This window comes from Neophocaena asiaeorientalis, unplaced genomic scaffold, assembly GCF_003031525.2.
Source record: "Neophocaena asiaeorientalis asiaeorientalis breed wild unplaced genomic scaffold, Neophocaena_asiaeorientalis_V1.1 scaffold120, whole genome shotgun sequence".
NCBI lineage: Eukaryota > Metazoa > Chordata > Mammalia > Artiodactyla > Phocoenidae > Neophocaena > Neophocaena asiaeorientalis.
This window is the reverse complement of record NW_020185322.1, coordinates 1,125,277-1,142,549: the sequence shown is the minus strand read 5'-3', so window position 1 is coordinate 1,142,549 and position 17,273 is coordinate 1,125,277.

Genomic DNA, 17,273 nt, shown 5'->3' with positions numbered 1-17,273 from the left:
GTTATTTTAATAATCACAATAGTCCTGTAGGTAAGTGTAGAAACTGAGTCACATAAATATTAAGTAATTTATTCAATATCACAAAACTAGTAAATATATTATCTAATCTCATACTGAACACTAACGCCACTAGAGAAAGCCCACATGCAGCAATGAGGACCCAACGCCGCCAAAAGTAAATAAAATAAATAAATTTATTAAAAAAATAAATAAACCGAAGTGTATTTAAGCAAATGTACGTATAAAGTATATGGAACATGATACTAGTTAGCAAACCATATTGAAATTTCTCATGAAACTGTAAGGTTGAAAATCAGTTTACTAACACTAGCTTCTATTTCACCAAAATAAAAGTGAAGCAATGTGAGGTTACACTTTTTTTCTTTTAGCTTTTGATAAACATGGTCAGTCAAAAAAGCAAATTAGATCTTATAAAGGGCTTAAAATACTGCATAGCAAATAGTGAAAGTCAAATAAATGAAGTTATAATCAAATGCACAAGATAGACAGTAAACAAAAAACTTAAATAGAATAAATGCTACAAAGGAGATAACAGGGAAAGGACTTCCCTGGTGGTCCAGTGGGTAAGACTCCGTGCTCCCAGTGCAGGGGGCCTGGGTTCAATCCCTGGTCAGGGAACTAGATCATGCATGCAGGCCGCAACTAAGAGTTCGCATGCTGCAACTAAGAAGCCCATATGCCACAACTAAAGATCCCATGTGCTTCAACTAAGACCTGGCATGGCCAAAATAAATAAATAATAAATCAATAAATATTTTAAAAAATAATAGAAATATAATGGTGAGGAACTGGAGAGAGAGAATAAGGTGGCTTCTGTTACAGTGGTCAGGAAAGGCTTCTTTAATGATGCAAAGTTCAGGCTAAAACCTGAAGAATTAGATGATCTGAGTTATCCAAATACAGATATCAAATGGGCAGTTGGAACTCAGAGAAGTGTACTGGCACAGAGATGATAATTTGAGCACCATCAACATAGCTAATATTTAAAGTCATAAGCAAGGGGGAATCCCCTGGTGGTCCAGTGGTTAGGACTCCATGCCTCCACTGCAGGGGGCACAGGTTTCATCCTTGGTCAGGGAACTAAGATCCGGCATGCCATGCAGTGTGGCCAGTAAATAAATAAAGTCATAAGAAAGAACGAGATCAAAGAAAATGTAATAAGAGCAGAAGGTCCAGGACAAAGCCCTGAAAAACTTCCAAATATAGAGGTTAGGTCCCTAAAAAGGTGACTGGGTGAGGAGAGGGGAAAGCTGGAGGGTATAGTGTTGTAAAAGCAAAAAAAAGAGATGCTCCAGGAAAGGAAAAGTGGTTAACTGTCTCAAGTGTTACTGAGAGAACACGTAATATCAAGACAGAAAAGAGCTCACTGGATTGACACCATGGGGCTCAAAATTGACTTTGTCGGAGGCAGTTCAGTGAAGTAGGGGGGACGGATTGGAATAGTTCAAGACTAAGCTGGAGATGGAAAAAGTGAAGACAGGTATTTGAGACATTTTATTGTGAAGAGCGATAGAAAACTATAACTGTGGGAGAATGTGAAGTCAGGGAGGATTTTGTATCTTTTATATTGTTTTTGTATTTTTTAACGAAAGATATAGGGAATGTATACTAAAGGGAATGGTCCAACAGGGAGGGAAATATTGGGGATGCAATATTGGGGATGCAAGAGAGAGAAAAAAAAGATAACAAAGGAGCAAAATCTTTGTGATGGAAAGGAATGGTATCCAAAGTACAAGTGGAGGGACTTCCCTGGTGGTCCAGTGGTTAAGATTCCGCACTTCCACTTCCAGGTTTGATCCCAGGTCGGGGAACTAAGGTGTCACGTGGTGAGGCCAGAAATTTTTTAAAAAATAAAGTACAAGTGGAAAGAGTGCCTTTGATAGAAGCAGGGGCATTTCTGCATGATACTAAGAGAAGACAAAGACGATGGATACATGTACAGATAGGCTTGTAGATTTAGGGGGTGGTCCATGAAGGACTTCCTCCTTGGCTATCCCATTTTCTCAATGAAATTTGAGGCAGGCTTATCAGCTAAGAGTAGGTTGAGGGAGACATTGTGGGAGGTTTAAAAAGAGGAGAAAATAGTGTTTCAGACCCAAGTTCGTGTGCCTGACACACAGTGAGACCAAACAGAAACGTCAAGTTTGGAGCAGAGAAAGTTTTTTTTTTTTTTTGCGGTCCGCGGGCCTCTCACTGTTGTGGCCTCTCCCACTGCGGAGCACAGGCTCCGGATGCACGGGCACAGCGGCCATGGCTCACGGGCCCAGCCGCTCCTCGGCATGTGGGATCTTCCCGGACCGGGGCACGAACCCGCGTCCCCTGCATCGGGAGGTGGACTCTCAACCACTGCGCCACCAGGGAAGCCCGCAGAGAAAGTTTTATCGCAAGGGCTGAACAAGGAGAACAGGATGCTCCTGCTAAAAATGTTCAAACTCCCCGCTGGTGTTTGGCATAGAGTTTGTTTGTTTGTTTGTTTTCTTTTTTTGGCCGCACAGAGCAGCTTGCGAGATTTTAGTTCCCTGACCAGCGATGGAAGCCGGGCCTCCAGCAGTGGAAACACGGAGTCCTAACCACTGGACCACCGGGGAATTCCATCAGGGAAGAGTTTTTATAGGCAAAATTTGGGGGGAGGGCTGCAGGGTGTGTGGCAATCCTCTGACTGGTTGGTGGTGAGGTAACAGGGTGGTGTTCCAGGAATCTGCCTTCTGGTTCCAACCAGCCGTGTTTACACTCAGCCTGAAGTTACCATCCTCCAGCTGGGTGGGGGCCTTAGTTTCTGTAGAAGAACTCAGGTATTTATATCAGGTTGTTGTGTATATCCCTTGAGGAGAAACCAGGCCCCTGCCCCTGTGGCTGCACTATCGTTTCTTGACTGCCTTTCCTTTGTTTCTGCATTCCCTTACTCCCCGAATTAGTAACTGTTTAAATCTGCCCTTTGGGACTCGGGGGAAGGTCTAAAAGTCTTTTGTACCTGGGAGGGCCCTACAAAGTGTGAAAGCAATGGAGATTGCCTAGAGAGCCAGTTGAGGTTTGTGGTCGTGAATTTAAAGTAAAACCATCCAGGCTACGTATGCCAATTTCTCCAGAAGAGATGGACAATTAGATTTCATCAGGGTTGTGGCTTTTTTTCTTTTCCGTGAGAGTAATGAAAGAGAAAGAGACCGCTACTGGAATTTGGGTGTTTGCAAAAGAATGATTATAAAGAGCGATCTTGGGATCTAAGCTGGGTGCAGAGGGAGGTTAAGGGAGAGGAGGTATGTGCGTGACTGTGGATGAGGTTAACGGATTGACAGGAGAACAGGTTGCAAAGAAAACAGTAACAAAAGAGTTTGGCTTCGGTGAATTAATGGGGACAGACAAGGACATAAGAAAGTGGTTCTGAAGAATTGCGGTAGCAGGAGGCGTAGACAGAAGAAGCAAGCCCAAAGGGGCCAAGGCTCTTGAAAGAACGGAAGAGAACTGGTTTGGAAGCCACAAAGGGAAGCAAGAAACGTGCATCTCTGAAGCCAGACTACATGAGTCCAAATTCTAGGCCCAACATTTACTAGCTATTCGAAATTCACAGCTTTTTATTCTTGAAAATTGTGATAGCAGTACTTTTTTCTAGGGTTTTGTGAACAGTTATTGAGGTGATTTAAATAAAAGCACTTAACACAGTGTTCATAGTTTATGCTCTATAAGTGTTAGCTATTACTAAATCATTTTGGAAACAATAAACACTATCATCTAAATGGCTTTGCAATTTGAGTAAATAGTGCTTCAGTGGCCCTTTCTTTGCCCTCCCACTGGTGTGAAACCAGTGCACCTGGGAGTTTTTACTCCAGCATTACTTATCCTGCTAAGACAGTGAACTCTAAAATGAAGATTTAAAAGAAAGGGGAAAAGTCAAATCACCACGCTGCACATTTTACTTTTCTTACAATTTTGTCAATTATACCTCAGTAAAATTGAGAAAAAACAAAAAGGAGAAAAAAGGAATTGTGTTCTCAGCTATCATAACGAATAATGACAGAGGTTCGTAAATATCACCTCTAATTCTGGTTTCACATCTATTTGTCCAGCAAAATAACCATTTTCAGTATTCTTTAGGAGAACTAATGGGTAAGTGGTGAGAAAGCTAACCCTTTGTCATCTACTTGATCTCAGTTCTTTAATTCCTTATATTTCTAATTCTTTGCAGTGGGATAACTGTGATGAAATATACCACATATACTTCAAAACTGAACTTAATATTGGCCTCCAATCCCATCTACTTCTTTTTCTATTTTTATTCTTTCAGTTAGTGGTGCTAAAGAGGATCAGACAGGCCACCCTCAAAATGTGTCTCCATCATAAGGATTATTTTGAGCGGAAGGCAATTGAGAATCAACAGATGCAGGAAGAGTTCTCTAGGACTCTCCTTATCTGCCTAAATGCAAGACATGGATTTCCCTTTGTGAAAGTGTCTACCCCCAACCTCAACCCCAGCATCAAGAAGAAAATGACTCCTATCACCAGAAATGTAGAGACAACATCCAGATGGGTTTGCATAAACAGATCTTACTGAAATAATCCTTATCTTCCATTAGTTCCCCCATATATTTCCTGATGACGTCCCACAATTTGTCATCCCTTGAAACCCAAGCCCCCTTTCCTTTGTTAGGATGGTACCTAAGCCCCGAGTCTAACTGCTTCTTTGTGTTTCACTTCTTTTCTGCGAACTCTTATGCACATAAATGTAAGTGAAAATTGTATGCCTTTTCTCCTGTCAATCAGTCTTTCCTTAGTTTAATCTGCACACTCCCGATTAAAGAACATAAGAGGATAGAGGAAAAGTTATTCCTCCCCAATCGTTTTTCGTTTTTTTTTGATGTGGATCATTTTTTTAGTGTTTATTGAATTTGTTAAAATATTGCTTCTGTTTTTTTTTTTTGTTTTTTATTGCTTCTGTTTTATGTTTTGTTTTTTTGGCCGTGAGGCATGTGGGATCTTAGCTCCTCGACCAGGGATCAAACCTGCACCCCCTGCACTGGAAGGCAAAGTCTTAACAACTGGACCGCCAGGGAAGTCCCCGCAATAGTTTCTTAGTCCCAACTCACCGTCTCTCATCCAAATGCAATCAGTATGTCTTAAAAAGATCTTGCCTGGGTCCTCCTCTGTATCCCCACTGACACAGCCTTAGTTCAGGCCCACAGCAACTCAAACCCACACCACTGGCAACCATCTCTTCTTCTCCATAATTGCTTCCAATCTTGCCCCCTCCTGACCTTAGAGAGCATTGTTTCAAACACAAATCTAATTGTTTAACTCCTGTGCAAAACACCCTTTAATGGCAATAATCTCCGAACTTCTTTGGTCATACAACCCTATGGGGAGGGGAGGAGGGCATATACTCCCAACCCATGCCTATTTACTTAGATATAAACTGTGTATATATGTAATACTACACAAATTTATACATTATACAACATATCCCAAAGTAGAAGAAATTTAAAAAAACAAGTTCTAATATTTTGGCCTAAATGGATCATCTTGCACACCCTCTAGTGCCAAGCCACTTTAAAAGCCACTCACTTACAAGGTGAAATTCAGTCTTAAGCAGGAGTCTTTAATACAATAGCTCTTGCCTGTACATCTAGTCTCATTTCCTGCTGATTCCCCATAGGTCAGAGTTCTAGCCATAGTTAATAACCTGCATGTACTGGACCCCCTCTTCCCTTGGTGCGCATATTATGACTTTGCCTAGAGTGTTCTTTCTCCCATGACTGTTTTCAGACTGGTTGCTCAAGCATTATTTCCTTGGGGAAGCCATTTCTTATCACCACCACCCCACGTATATCAGATTACATCTCTCTCCCTACCTGGGTTCCCATAGCAGCCTCCGAACAGCTCAATTGCAACACTCACGATATTATATTGAAGTAATTTGTTTATATTTGTTTTCCTATTAAGACTGTGAGCTCCTTGAGGCTATGACTGGTAACTTGTTAGTCTTTGTGTCCTGGGACCACAACCACATTTTTTTTTTTCACAGTCACATTTTGATAGAAGAATTAAAAGTGATGAATATGAAAGGGATTAGAATATACCACCTCAAAATACGTCACTTTGGCATATGGATTATTTTGAGCTGAAGGCAATTGGGAATCAACAGATGCAGAAAGAAAACTTCTTGGAGCTCTCTTTATCTGACTAAAAGCAGAAACTTCTGAGAAATGAGGACTGCCATAAATACCCTCCCTGGGAGATTTATGGACCTGGAGAAGATGGAAAGCCAACACCAAGATGAGTCTGCATAAACAAACTTTATTCAAACAACCCTTATATAGGTTATTTATATAGGTAATATGTCTTAAAGGGGTTCCATTGGTTATCCCATATATTTGCCTTCCTACAATTTTCTGCCCCTAGAAGTCCACACCCCCCCCTTTTTTTTTGTCTGGTCACCCTTTGTTAAAATGGTATATAAGCTTCTGAGTCTAACTGTTTCATTAGGTTTTCACTTCTTTTCTGCGTAGCCCCATGCATGCAAAATTAAAAACATCAATTAAATTTATATACCTTTTCCCCCTGTTAATCTGTCTGTTGTCAGTTTAATTCACACACCCCAGGTATTAAATCTAAAAGGGTAGAGGGAAAAAATTTTCCTTTCTTACAAACACTTTCCTGGAAGAGAGTGAAAAACCTGTGTACTTATGCAGGAATGTGTAGGATTAAACTAGAGTGAAAGAACAGACTATTTTAAAGACTGGAATTTCATTTTTATTTACCAAGCAATATACCAACTCTTAACCGTCCAAATATAGGATTACATGTCCCTTTTTGTGATTTCCATTAAAGGTAATTCAAGTTTTTAACACTGGGTGATTGAATGGATGAATGGAGAGAAATAAACAGCTACTTCTTTTTTAATGTGTATCAGGCATTAATCCTTCCAATGATTCTTTTTGAGAGACACTGTTTTTCTTGTTTTTATAAATGGGGAAACTAGGGCTTAACATAGTTTAATAATGTGCCCAGGATGACACAGCTACTAAATAGAACCTCAATTCTGGACTATCTGATCCCAAAGTTCACAGTCTTATGTAATATTTCCTCTTATTCTAGGGTGCTTTCTCCCAAGTGTCCCTTTTTACACAATCAGAATATAGAATAAGAAAAGACATAATTTTATAATCTAGTCCTAACAAGACCAACCAATACATATAATGATAAAAAAAAAAATCTCTGCCTGTGTCAGACATACCAATGAAAGTACAAAGGGAAGAGAACTGGGTCTGGTCTTACAGCCCCACTAACGTCCATGGAATGCAGTGAACTAGGGCAAGTGGTTTGTAACCTGTCTGTGACTCAGATGCTTCATTTAAAAAATGAGTACATTAGAAGTTATGATCCCTAACTTCATTATTTTAATTTAATTTTGACATCACACTTCGTCATGGCTTCCAAGTGTTCAAGTATTCAAAAGAAAAGTGGTTGCCTTCATAACCCAGGACAATATTGTCACATTGAGAAATATAGCTGGAGAGAATAAAGGTATTACTCAGAGAGTCCTCTGGCATCACCTCACTTCTTGTGTCAGTTGCTAAGGGAAAGTAAAGCAGTGAGTGTCATTTCTAGCTTATTTGTCTTCTGGAATGTTCTACACTGCAGACGTGATACTATATACTTTATACTTCCCTACCTTTTCCCCATGGAAGCTGTAGAAACAGCCATACCATTGTGTTTTACCCTTTTTCATCCAACTTAAGGAAAGACTCATTTAAACAGGGATGTCGGGGGTGGGGGGGGATAAATTGGGAGATTGGGATTGACATATCCACACTACTGTATATAGAAATAGATACCTACTAAGAACCTACTATAGAGCACAGGGAACTCTACTCAATACCCTATAATGACCTATATGGGAATAGAATATAAAAAAGAGTGGATTTATGTGTATGTATAAACTGACTCACTTTGCTGTACAGCAGAAACTAACACATCATTATAAATCATCTATACTCCAATAAAAAATTAATTAAAAAAATAAAATAAACAGAGATGTCACGGGAATTCCCTGGCAGTCCAGTGGTTAGGAGTCTGTGCTTCCACTGCAGAGGGCACAGGTTTGATCCCTGGTCAGAGAACTAAGATCCTGCAAGCCGTGCGTGGAATGGCCAAAAAAAAAAAAAAAACCTTAAAAAAATAAAATAAAATAAAATAAACAGGATGTCACTTTGTATTAATGGTCTCATACCCAACATTTAATATCAATTTAAGAAGAATAATAAGCTAATAACCATAGTTGTAATCCTTTGGGCAGAGTGTCATAGCATCCCATGGAAGAGTTACATGAGAGTTCATGATTGATAGGCCACGCAGATGAACACTGCATATCCTTCAGTCAAACCTTTCTAGAAATTGTCATGTGTGTATGGTAGGTGACCTCTAAAATGGTCCTCAAGGGCTTCCCTGGTGGCGCAGTGGTTGAGAGTCTGCCTGCCGATGCAGGGGACACGGGTTCGTGCCCCCGTCCGGGAAGATCCCATATGCCGCGGAGCGGCTGGGCCCGTGAGCCATGGCCACTGAGCCTGCGCATCCGGAGCCTGTGCTCCGCAACGGGAGAGGCCACAACAGGGAGAGGCCCGCGTACCGCCAAAAAAACAAACAAACAAACAAACAAAAAAAAATCCGCCTGCTAATGCAGGGGACATGAGTTCGAGCCCTGGTCCGGGAAGATCCCACATACCATGGAGCAACTAAGCCTGTGTGCCACAAGTACTGAGCTTGTGCTCTAGAGCCCGTGAGCCACAACTACTGAGCCTGCGTGCCACAACTACTGAAGCCCGCTGGCCTAGAGCCCATGCTCCACAAGAGAAGCCACTGCAATGAGAAGCCTGTTCACTGCAACAAAGAGTAGGCCCCGCTCTCCACAACTAGAGAAAAGCCCGTGCACAGCAATGAAGACCCAATGCAGCCAAAAATAAAATAAATAAATATTTGAAAAAAAAAGGATTTCCTTCCTTAAAAAAATTAATTTTAAAATAAATAAATAAATAAATAAAATGGTCCCCAGGGATCCCTTCCTCCTGGTATTTATGCCCTTGTGTAAAGCTCTCCCCTTGAGTGTAGGCTGGATTTAGTGACTAACTTCTAGTGAATATAATACAGCAGAGGTGATGGGGTGTTAATACCAATATTAGTTTACAGAAATACTGTGATTCATCTCCCCATACCTCTCCCTGAGGACAATTGACTGCCATGTTGTAAGCTACGCTTGGAGAGACCCACAGGGCAGAGAGGCCCACAGGGCAGAGGGAGGCTTCTGGCCAATGGCCAGTGAGGAACTCAGTCCTGCCAACAAACAAATGAATGGAATGAAAGTTGATTCTCCCCTGCTTGAGCTTTCACATGAGATCATAATCTCAGCCTGCAGCCTGACTGCAACCTTGTGAGATGCCTTGAGCCTGAGGCCCTGAGCTAGGCTGTGTCTGGATTACTGACCTACAAAAACTGTGAGGTAATATATGTTTGTCACTTCAAGCCATTAAGTTGTGAGGTAACGTGTTATACAACAATAGATAACTAGTAGATGATAATCATTATTATAACATTACGTGTTGTTTTTGGGTTTTTTTTTGGCTGTACCGCATGCGGGATCTTAGTTCCCTGACCAGGGACCAAACCCATGCCCCCTGCAGTGGAAGCGCAGAGTCCTAACCACTGCACGGCCAGGGAATTCCCTACATTACATGTTTTATATATATAGTTAAACAAATATATTTTATAAGTATGACATATTTCAGACTTTAAATCTGGCCTATAGTCTTCTTCTTCATAAACACTTTTTTTTTAAACCCCACTTGACTTCAACAGATTCCTGAATTAACCACACAGTTTGTTTTCATTCATTCATTCATCCATGCATACACCTATTTTTTAAAAAAATATTTATTTATTTGGCTGCACCTGGTCTTAGTTGTGGCACGTGGGATCTTTAGCTGCGGCATGCAGGATCTAGTTCCCTGACCAAGGATCGAACCTGGGCCCCCTGCATTGGGAGCGCAGAGGCTTACCACTGGACCACTAGGGAAGTTCCACATCTAATTTTTTTGAGACTTTATTTTTTAGAGCAGTTTTAACTTCACAGCAAATTGAGAAGATAAAAACTTTCTCATATACTGCCTTCTTCCCACATATGCACAACCTCCCCCATTATCAGCATCCCCACCAGGGTGGTGCATTTGTTATAGTTGATTAACCTATGTTGATACGTCATCATCACCCAAAGTCCATGGTTTACATTAGGGTTCACTCTTGGTTCTGTGCTCTCACACGTAACCATCTTTGTAGTATATCATACAGAGTACTTGCCCTGCCTTAAAAATCCTCTGTGCTCTGCCTATTCATCCCTCCCTCCCCTCAACCCCTGGCAACCACTGATCTTTTTATTGTCTCCAGTTTGCCTTTTCCAGAATGCCATATAGTTGGAATCGTACACTATGTGACCCTTTCAGACTGGCTTCTTCCACTTTGTAATATGCATTTATGTTTCCTCCATGGCTTTTCATGGCTTGATAACTCACTCGTTTTAGTGCTGAATAATATTCCATTGTCTGGATGTACCACAGTTTACTTATCCATTCATCTACTGAAGGACACCCGGATTGTGTACAAGTTTAGCAGTTATGAACAAAGCTGCTATAAACATCCATGTGCTGGTGTTTGAGTAGGCCTAAAGTTTCAACTCATTTGGGAAAATACCAAGGTGTGTGATTTCTGGATCATATGTAAGAGTATCTTTGTAAGAAACTTCCAAACTGACTTTCAAAGTGGTTGTACCATCTTGCGTCCCCACCAACAATGCGTGAGAGTTCCTGATGCTCCAAATCCTTGTCAGCATTTTGTATTGTCAGTATTTTACGTTTTGGCCATTCTTATAGGTGTGTAGTGGTGTCTTATTTTTTTTTTCTTACTATATCACTGGTTTGTTATAAAAGGATATAACTCAGGAACAGCTAGATGGAAGAGATGCCTAGGGCAGGGTACCGTAAAGGACCAGGAGCTTCCGTGATCTCCATCTTCCCCACATCTCCATGTGGTCACCAACCTCTCGTTGTTTTAATTTGTATTTCTCAAATGACATATGATATGGAGTATTTTTTCATGTGCTTATTTGCCATCTGTATATCTTCTTTGGTGAGGTAGCTGTTAGGGTCTTTGGCCCATTTTACAAATCAGGTTGTTTGTTTTCTTATTGTTAAGTTTAAGAGTTCTTTGTATATTTTGGATACCAATCCTTTATCAGATATGTCTCTTTTTTTGAAAGACAAATGCCATATGATATCACTTATATGTGGAATCTAAAATATGACACAAATGAATTTATCTACAAAACAGAAAGAGACTCACAAAGAGAACAGACTTGTGGTTGTCAAGCGGGAGGGGTGGGGAAGGGATGGATTGGGAGTTTGAGATTAGCAGATGCAAACTATTATATACAGAATGGGTAAACAACAAGGTCCTACTGTCCAGCACAGGGAATTATATTCAATATCTTGTAATAAACTATAATGGAAAAGAATGTGAAAAAGAATATATATATATATGTATAACTGAATCACTTTGCTGTACGGTAGAAATTAACACAACATTGTAAATCAACTATACTTCAATAAAATAAAGTGAAAAAAAGGTATGTCTCTTTTTTAAGACTTTATATTTTTAGAGCAGTTTAAGATTCACAGCAAAACTGAGGGGAAGGTACAGAATTTCCTAATGTACTCTGTGGCCCTACACATGCACAGCAGCCTCCCCCATTATCAACCTCCCCCACCTGAGTTAGACATTTGCTGTGGCTGATGAGCCTACATTGACACATCATAATCACCCAAAGTCCATAGTTTACATTAAAGCTAACCTGTGGTGCTGTACATTCTGTGGGTTTGAACAGATGTATAATGACATTTGTCCATCATTATGGTCAGATACATCTTTTGCAAATATTTCCTTCCATCTGTGTCTTGTCTTCTCATTCTCTGGACAGTGCAATGCATCCAATTTTGAAAGTGTTACTATGTATCAATCACTGTTTTGGAAATAAAGTAGAAAAATGAATAAAGCACTATTTCTGGCCTCAAGAAAGACAGGCAGAAACTGATAATGACAAAATTGCATGAAAGCCCCACTATTATTCTAGGCCATTTCATTGTCCATGTAGAAGACTCTATCCTGTATCCTAACCTCATTGGACCTTAACTTTAGCTCTGACAATTTTAACTTCCACCTCACTTCAGCGTTATATATAACTCTATCTTCTCAATCACTTTCTTACTCTAATAATAATAATAATAGTGGTAGCTACCACTTATTGAGCATCTACTATGTTCTAGTCATGGACTTTATGTGTTTTACACAAATACTTAAATATTTTACAGGTAGGTATATGGATTAAGAGTTAAAGGAATCTGCCTAAGGCTTATGTAGTAAAGGGGATCAGGGCATGCCACTCCAAATATGCCACTTGGCATATTAATTATTTTAAGCTGAAGGGAATTGAGAAACAAATTTCCCTTTGTAAAGATGACATAGAGTCCCATTTGTAAAGATGACATAAACTTCCCGACTCCCATACCAGTAAGAGGAGAATGATTCTTACCACCAGAGAGGAATTGAATCTGCATAACAAACCGTACCAAATATCCCTTATCTACCACACTTTTCGTAGTCACCCTTCACAATGTACCATTCCTAGGAGCACAAATCCCTTTTCCTTTGCCTAGTCACTTCTCCATAATATATCGCTCTTTGTTAAAACTGTATATGAGGCCCCAAGTCTAGTCACTCCTCTGGGTTTTCATTCTTTTCTGTGAAGCCTCCATGTACAAAAAGTATTAACACCAATAAGGAAATATATGCCTTTTCTCATGTTATTATATCTTTTCTCAGTTTAATTCACAGTCCCCCAGAAGCAGATCATGAGTAGATAGAGAATAAGTTTTCTCCTCTCCTACAGTAGTAAGTGGCAGGGCCTGGATTCAAATCCAGACCTCTCTGGCCCAGAGCTCGTATTTTTTTCTGCTAGGCCACACTGTTCTTTATCCTTTGACAACACATTCTGGCAGGAAAGCATTATACAATTTTATACTGGCACCCAAGCCTAAGGGTGAGTTATTGTCCGCAGTTTAAGAACCGATGAGTAGAAATTGAAGATTGTAATTTAAAATATGTTATTTTAGGGGCTTCCCTGGTAGAGCAGTGGTTAAGAATCCGCCTGCCAATGCAAGGGACATGGGTTCGAGCCCTGGTCCGGGAAGATCCTACATGCCGTGGAACAACTAAGCCCGTGTGCCACAACTACTGAGCCTGCGCTCTAGAGCCCACGAACCACAACTACTGAGCCTGCATGCCACAACTACTGAGCCCATGCTCCTAGAACCCGTGCTCCGCAACAGAGAAGCCACCGCAATGAGAATCCCGTGCACTGCAACTAGAGAAAGCCCGTGAGCAGCAATGAAGACCCAACGCAGCCAAAAATAAATAAATAAATATTTAAAAATAAATAAAATAAAATGTTATTTTATTATAAGCTCTGTTAAGAATGAATATTTTAGAAGGACAGATCTCTAAAATGAATAGTGTTCTTTACAATACAGCAAGTGTCATAGCAATAAAGAAGAGAATGGATAGTATTAAACCTTAGACCTGAAAGATTGGTTAGTATTAATCTCAGGCCTCACAAACAGGATTTAGGTCCTATCTCTGCTGCTTATTAGTTGTGTGTGCCTGGGGTCTGTCTGACCTCAACTCTGCAAAATAAAGATACTATCCACTTTAAAGAGTTTTCTGAGTTCTAGACACATATGTTTAATTATGTGCCAGATACCCGTACTCAGGAGTCTCATGAACATTCAATATTGGTATGTGCAAAATGGAATTAATCCTGCCTCAGAGCTTTCTGCTTGTCCAGTGCACCTTTATCTGTTAATGGCACCACCAACCATACAGTGGCTCAACTCAGAAGCCAGGAGGTCTTCATCTCCCCACCTCCCCTTAGTTTTCATATCCAATCCCTTTATCCTATATTCTTCTTCTTTCATTAATTCATGTACTCAACATTTTTTACTCAGTACCTACTACTAAATTACTGGGTGTTCAACAGTAAATTAGGTGCTGGGGATAGAACAATGCTGTAGACAGACATAATCCCACACTCTAGTCATTTACAATTTAGTGGGAGGGCCACCCACAAAGGAGTCATATCATACGTTTAAGTTACACAAATTTAATCAATTATTTAATTATGTTTGAGAGGGTAGAGAAAGAGTCATTGAAATACTCTAAGTGGGCAAAAATTTAGATAACTATAATTATGACATATCTGGTACTCAGGAAACACTTAACAAAATTGTACTAATATAATAAGGAAATTTGTGGAGTACTATGAGGGCGTAGAGTAGAACTAAATAAGCCAAGGAGGCCAGGAACACTTTCTTTTTTTTTTTCAGGAAGTAATTCCAAGCCCAGTGGAGAAGGAGGGTAGGAATCATCCAGGTATATGTGTTGTCGTGGGACGGGAGGAAGAAGAGCCTTCCTGGAAGAGAGCATAGCTTGTGTGAAAATCCTCAAGTAGGAAAAGTATGGATGTTTGAGGAACTGAAAATAGTATCGCTGGTGCACATCGAGAACCACAGGAAGTGTGGATCTAATTAAGGGTGGAAGAAGAGGCAGGCAGACACACCATAGCAGACTGGGGGTTGCAAACACAAGTGGCTATAGGTCCCAGCAAGCAGACCACATAAAGGTAAGAGTGATGGTGTCTGAAAACTGGCACCCATACGCCCCATCTAGAGAGGCCAGCCACCGCTCAGCTCACGCTGATTCCTATGGAGGACAGTGGGTGCAGTGTGGCCAAATCCTTCAGCTTTCTAAGAAAAACCACGAATCTGGACTTGAATATGCAATCTTCCACGTTTTTAATAAAAGCATCCAATTAAAAGAAATTAAGACACTCTGATGGCAAACAAAGCATATATCAGCCATTTATTTATTTTATTTTTGGTGGTGCCACACAGCTTGTGTGATCTTATTTCCCCAACCAGGGACTGAACCCGCTCCCTCGGCGGTGAAAGCACTGAGTCCTGACCACTGCACCGACAAGGAATTCCCCATATCATCAGTTTAGATGGGACTTGTGGGTCACCAGTTTGCAAAATGATCATATTTTAATATATCATGGAGTTTAGTATATCATGAGTTCATAATGACACACAAGAGGGAAAATGTCGGGTAAGCAGTGTTCCACATATGTGGATCCTGGGTCCAGAAGAGAGATTATGCTGGTGATTTGTATTTGGTGTCATTTCTTTTTTATTGCTAATTAAAGTCCTGAGTGTGAACGAGATTACAAAGGAAAAAGGGTTTGTGTGTGAAAGTCTGGCACATTGAAGTTTCTGGCTGGAAAATGGGAAGATGAGAGTTTTAAAAAATGAGTCTAGGGATTTCTCTGGTGGTTCAGTGGGTAAGACTCCATGCTCCCAATGCAGGGGGCCCAGGTTCGATCCCTGGTCCGGGGAACTAGATACCACATGCTGTTATAACTAAAAGATCCTGCAGGCTGCAACTAAGACCCAGCGCAGCCAAAATACGTACATAAATATTTCTAAAATAAATAAATGAATAAAAAATGAGTCAAGGTTTGTGATCTATAAAGAACTCTTTAGCCGTAATAAGACATTCAGACTTTATCCAAAGAAGAACAGAGGACTTCTCTGGTGGCACAGTGGTTAAGAATCCACCTGCCTATGCAGGGAACAAGGGTTCAATCCCTGGTCCGGGAAGATCTCACATGCCGTGGAACAACTAAGCCCCTAAGCCACAACTACTGAGCCTGCGCTCTAGAGCCCGTGAGCCACAATTACTGAGCTCATGCTCCACAACAAGAGAAGCCACCGCAATGAGAAGCCCACACACAACAACAAAGAGTAGCCCCTGCTCGCGGCAACTAGAGAAAGTCCGCGCACAGCAACAAAGACCCAACACAGCCAAAAATAAATAAATAAATATATTAAAAAAAAAAAAAAGAAACAGAGAAGAACAGAGAGTCATGCAAAGGTTTCAGGCAATAGTGATGTGAATCTGTTATTAGTTTATAAAAATAACTCTGACTCAGTGTGAGAGGAGCACAGCAAAGCAAGGAAAGACCCAAGACAAGAAGACAATTTAGGAAGCTACTGTGGAACTCCTGGAGAGGGGTGCTGATGGCCCAGACAGGCAATAGGTGGAGAGTGAACATATTTGAGAACGATTTTGCATGTATTTAAGATCCAAAGATGGGATCTGTATCATCTTTATTCCCAGTTGCTTCCAACTTTTGTGCAAATTTCCCTGCTGATTTGAATCCATGCATTAGGGATGTGCCACACCTTCTGCCCCTTCTCTGCATCATCTGTCAACTTCCTAGTCACTTCTCTTAATTCACTGAAAACTTTAACCTACGACTAGGAGTCTTCCTCTACTCCAAGTCCTGCCATTTCCAAGGAGATATTAATGTCCTTATGGCAACTCGTCTAAAAACCTGTTGTCTCAGTTCCTTGATCTTCTCACCTCTGATGACACTCTTCCCCACCTCCACTTTAGCCAACAAGCTGGTCATTATCAAAATTTACATCACTGCTACAATGATCACTTCAAACATTCTGTTTTCTGTCTACAACCTTCTGTTCCAGATGTGATTCTCAAGCACCCCCAGTTTACCTAGTCTTCAACCTCATTGGAACTGCCAACCCACTGGCACCTTTCTTTTGTCAACAGCCCATTCTTATATTTGATAGCATTTTAAAAATGGTAGCCTAGAGCCCATGTTTTATTATTTCAATCGTCCACTAACCAATATCTTAAATGTCTTTGCCTCTTGACCTTTCTATCACATCTGCCTGGAAAAACTTCAGCCCTGAATGAATCCAGTTATCATCCTTCTGAATTTCTCAGTACCAAGGCAGGAGAAAAATTACAAAACAGCAGAAATTGGTATCTCTGTATATTCATGGCCACCAACCTCAACCGGGTGAACTTCAAAACTTTAAAGATACGGGCTTCCCTCATGGCGCAGTGGTTGAGAGTCTGCCTGCCGTTGCAGGGGACGTGGGTTCATGCCCCGGTCCGGGAAGATCCCACGTGCCAGGGAGTGGCTGGGCCCGTGAGCCATGGCCGCTGAGCCTGCGCGTCCGGAGACTATGCTCCGCAACGGGATAGGCCCCAGCAGTGAGAGGCCCATGTACCGCAAAAAA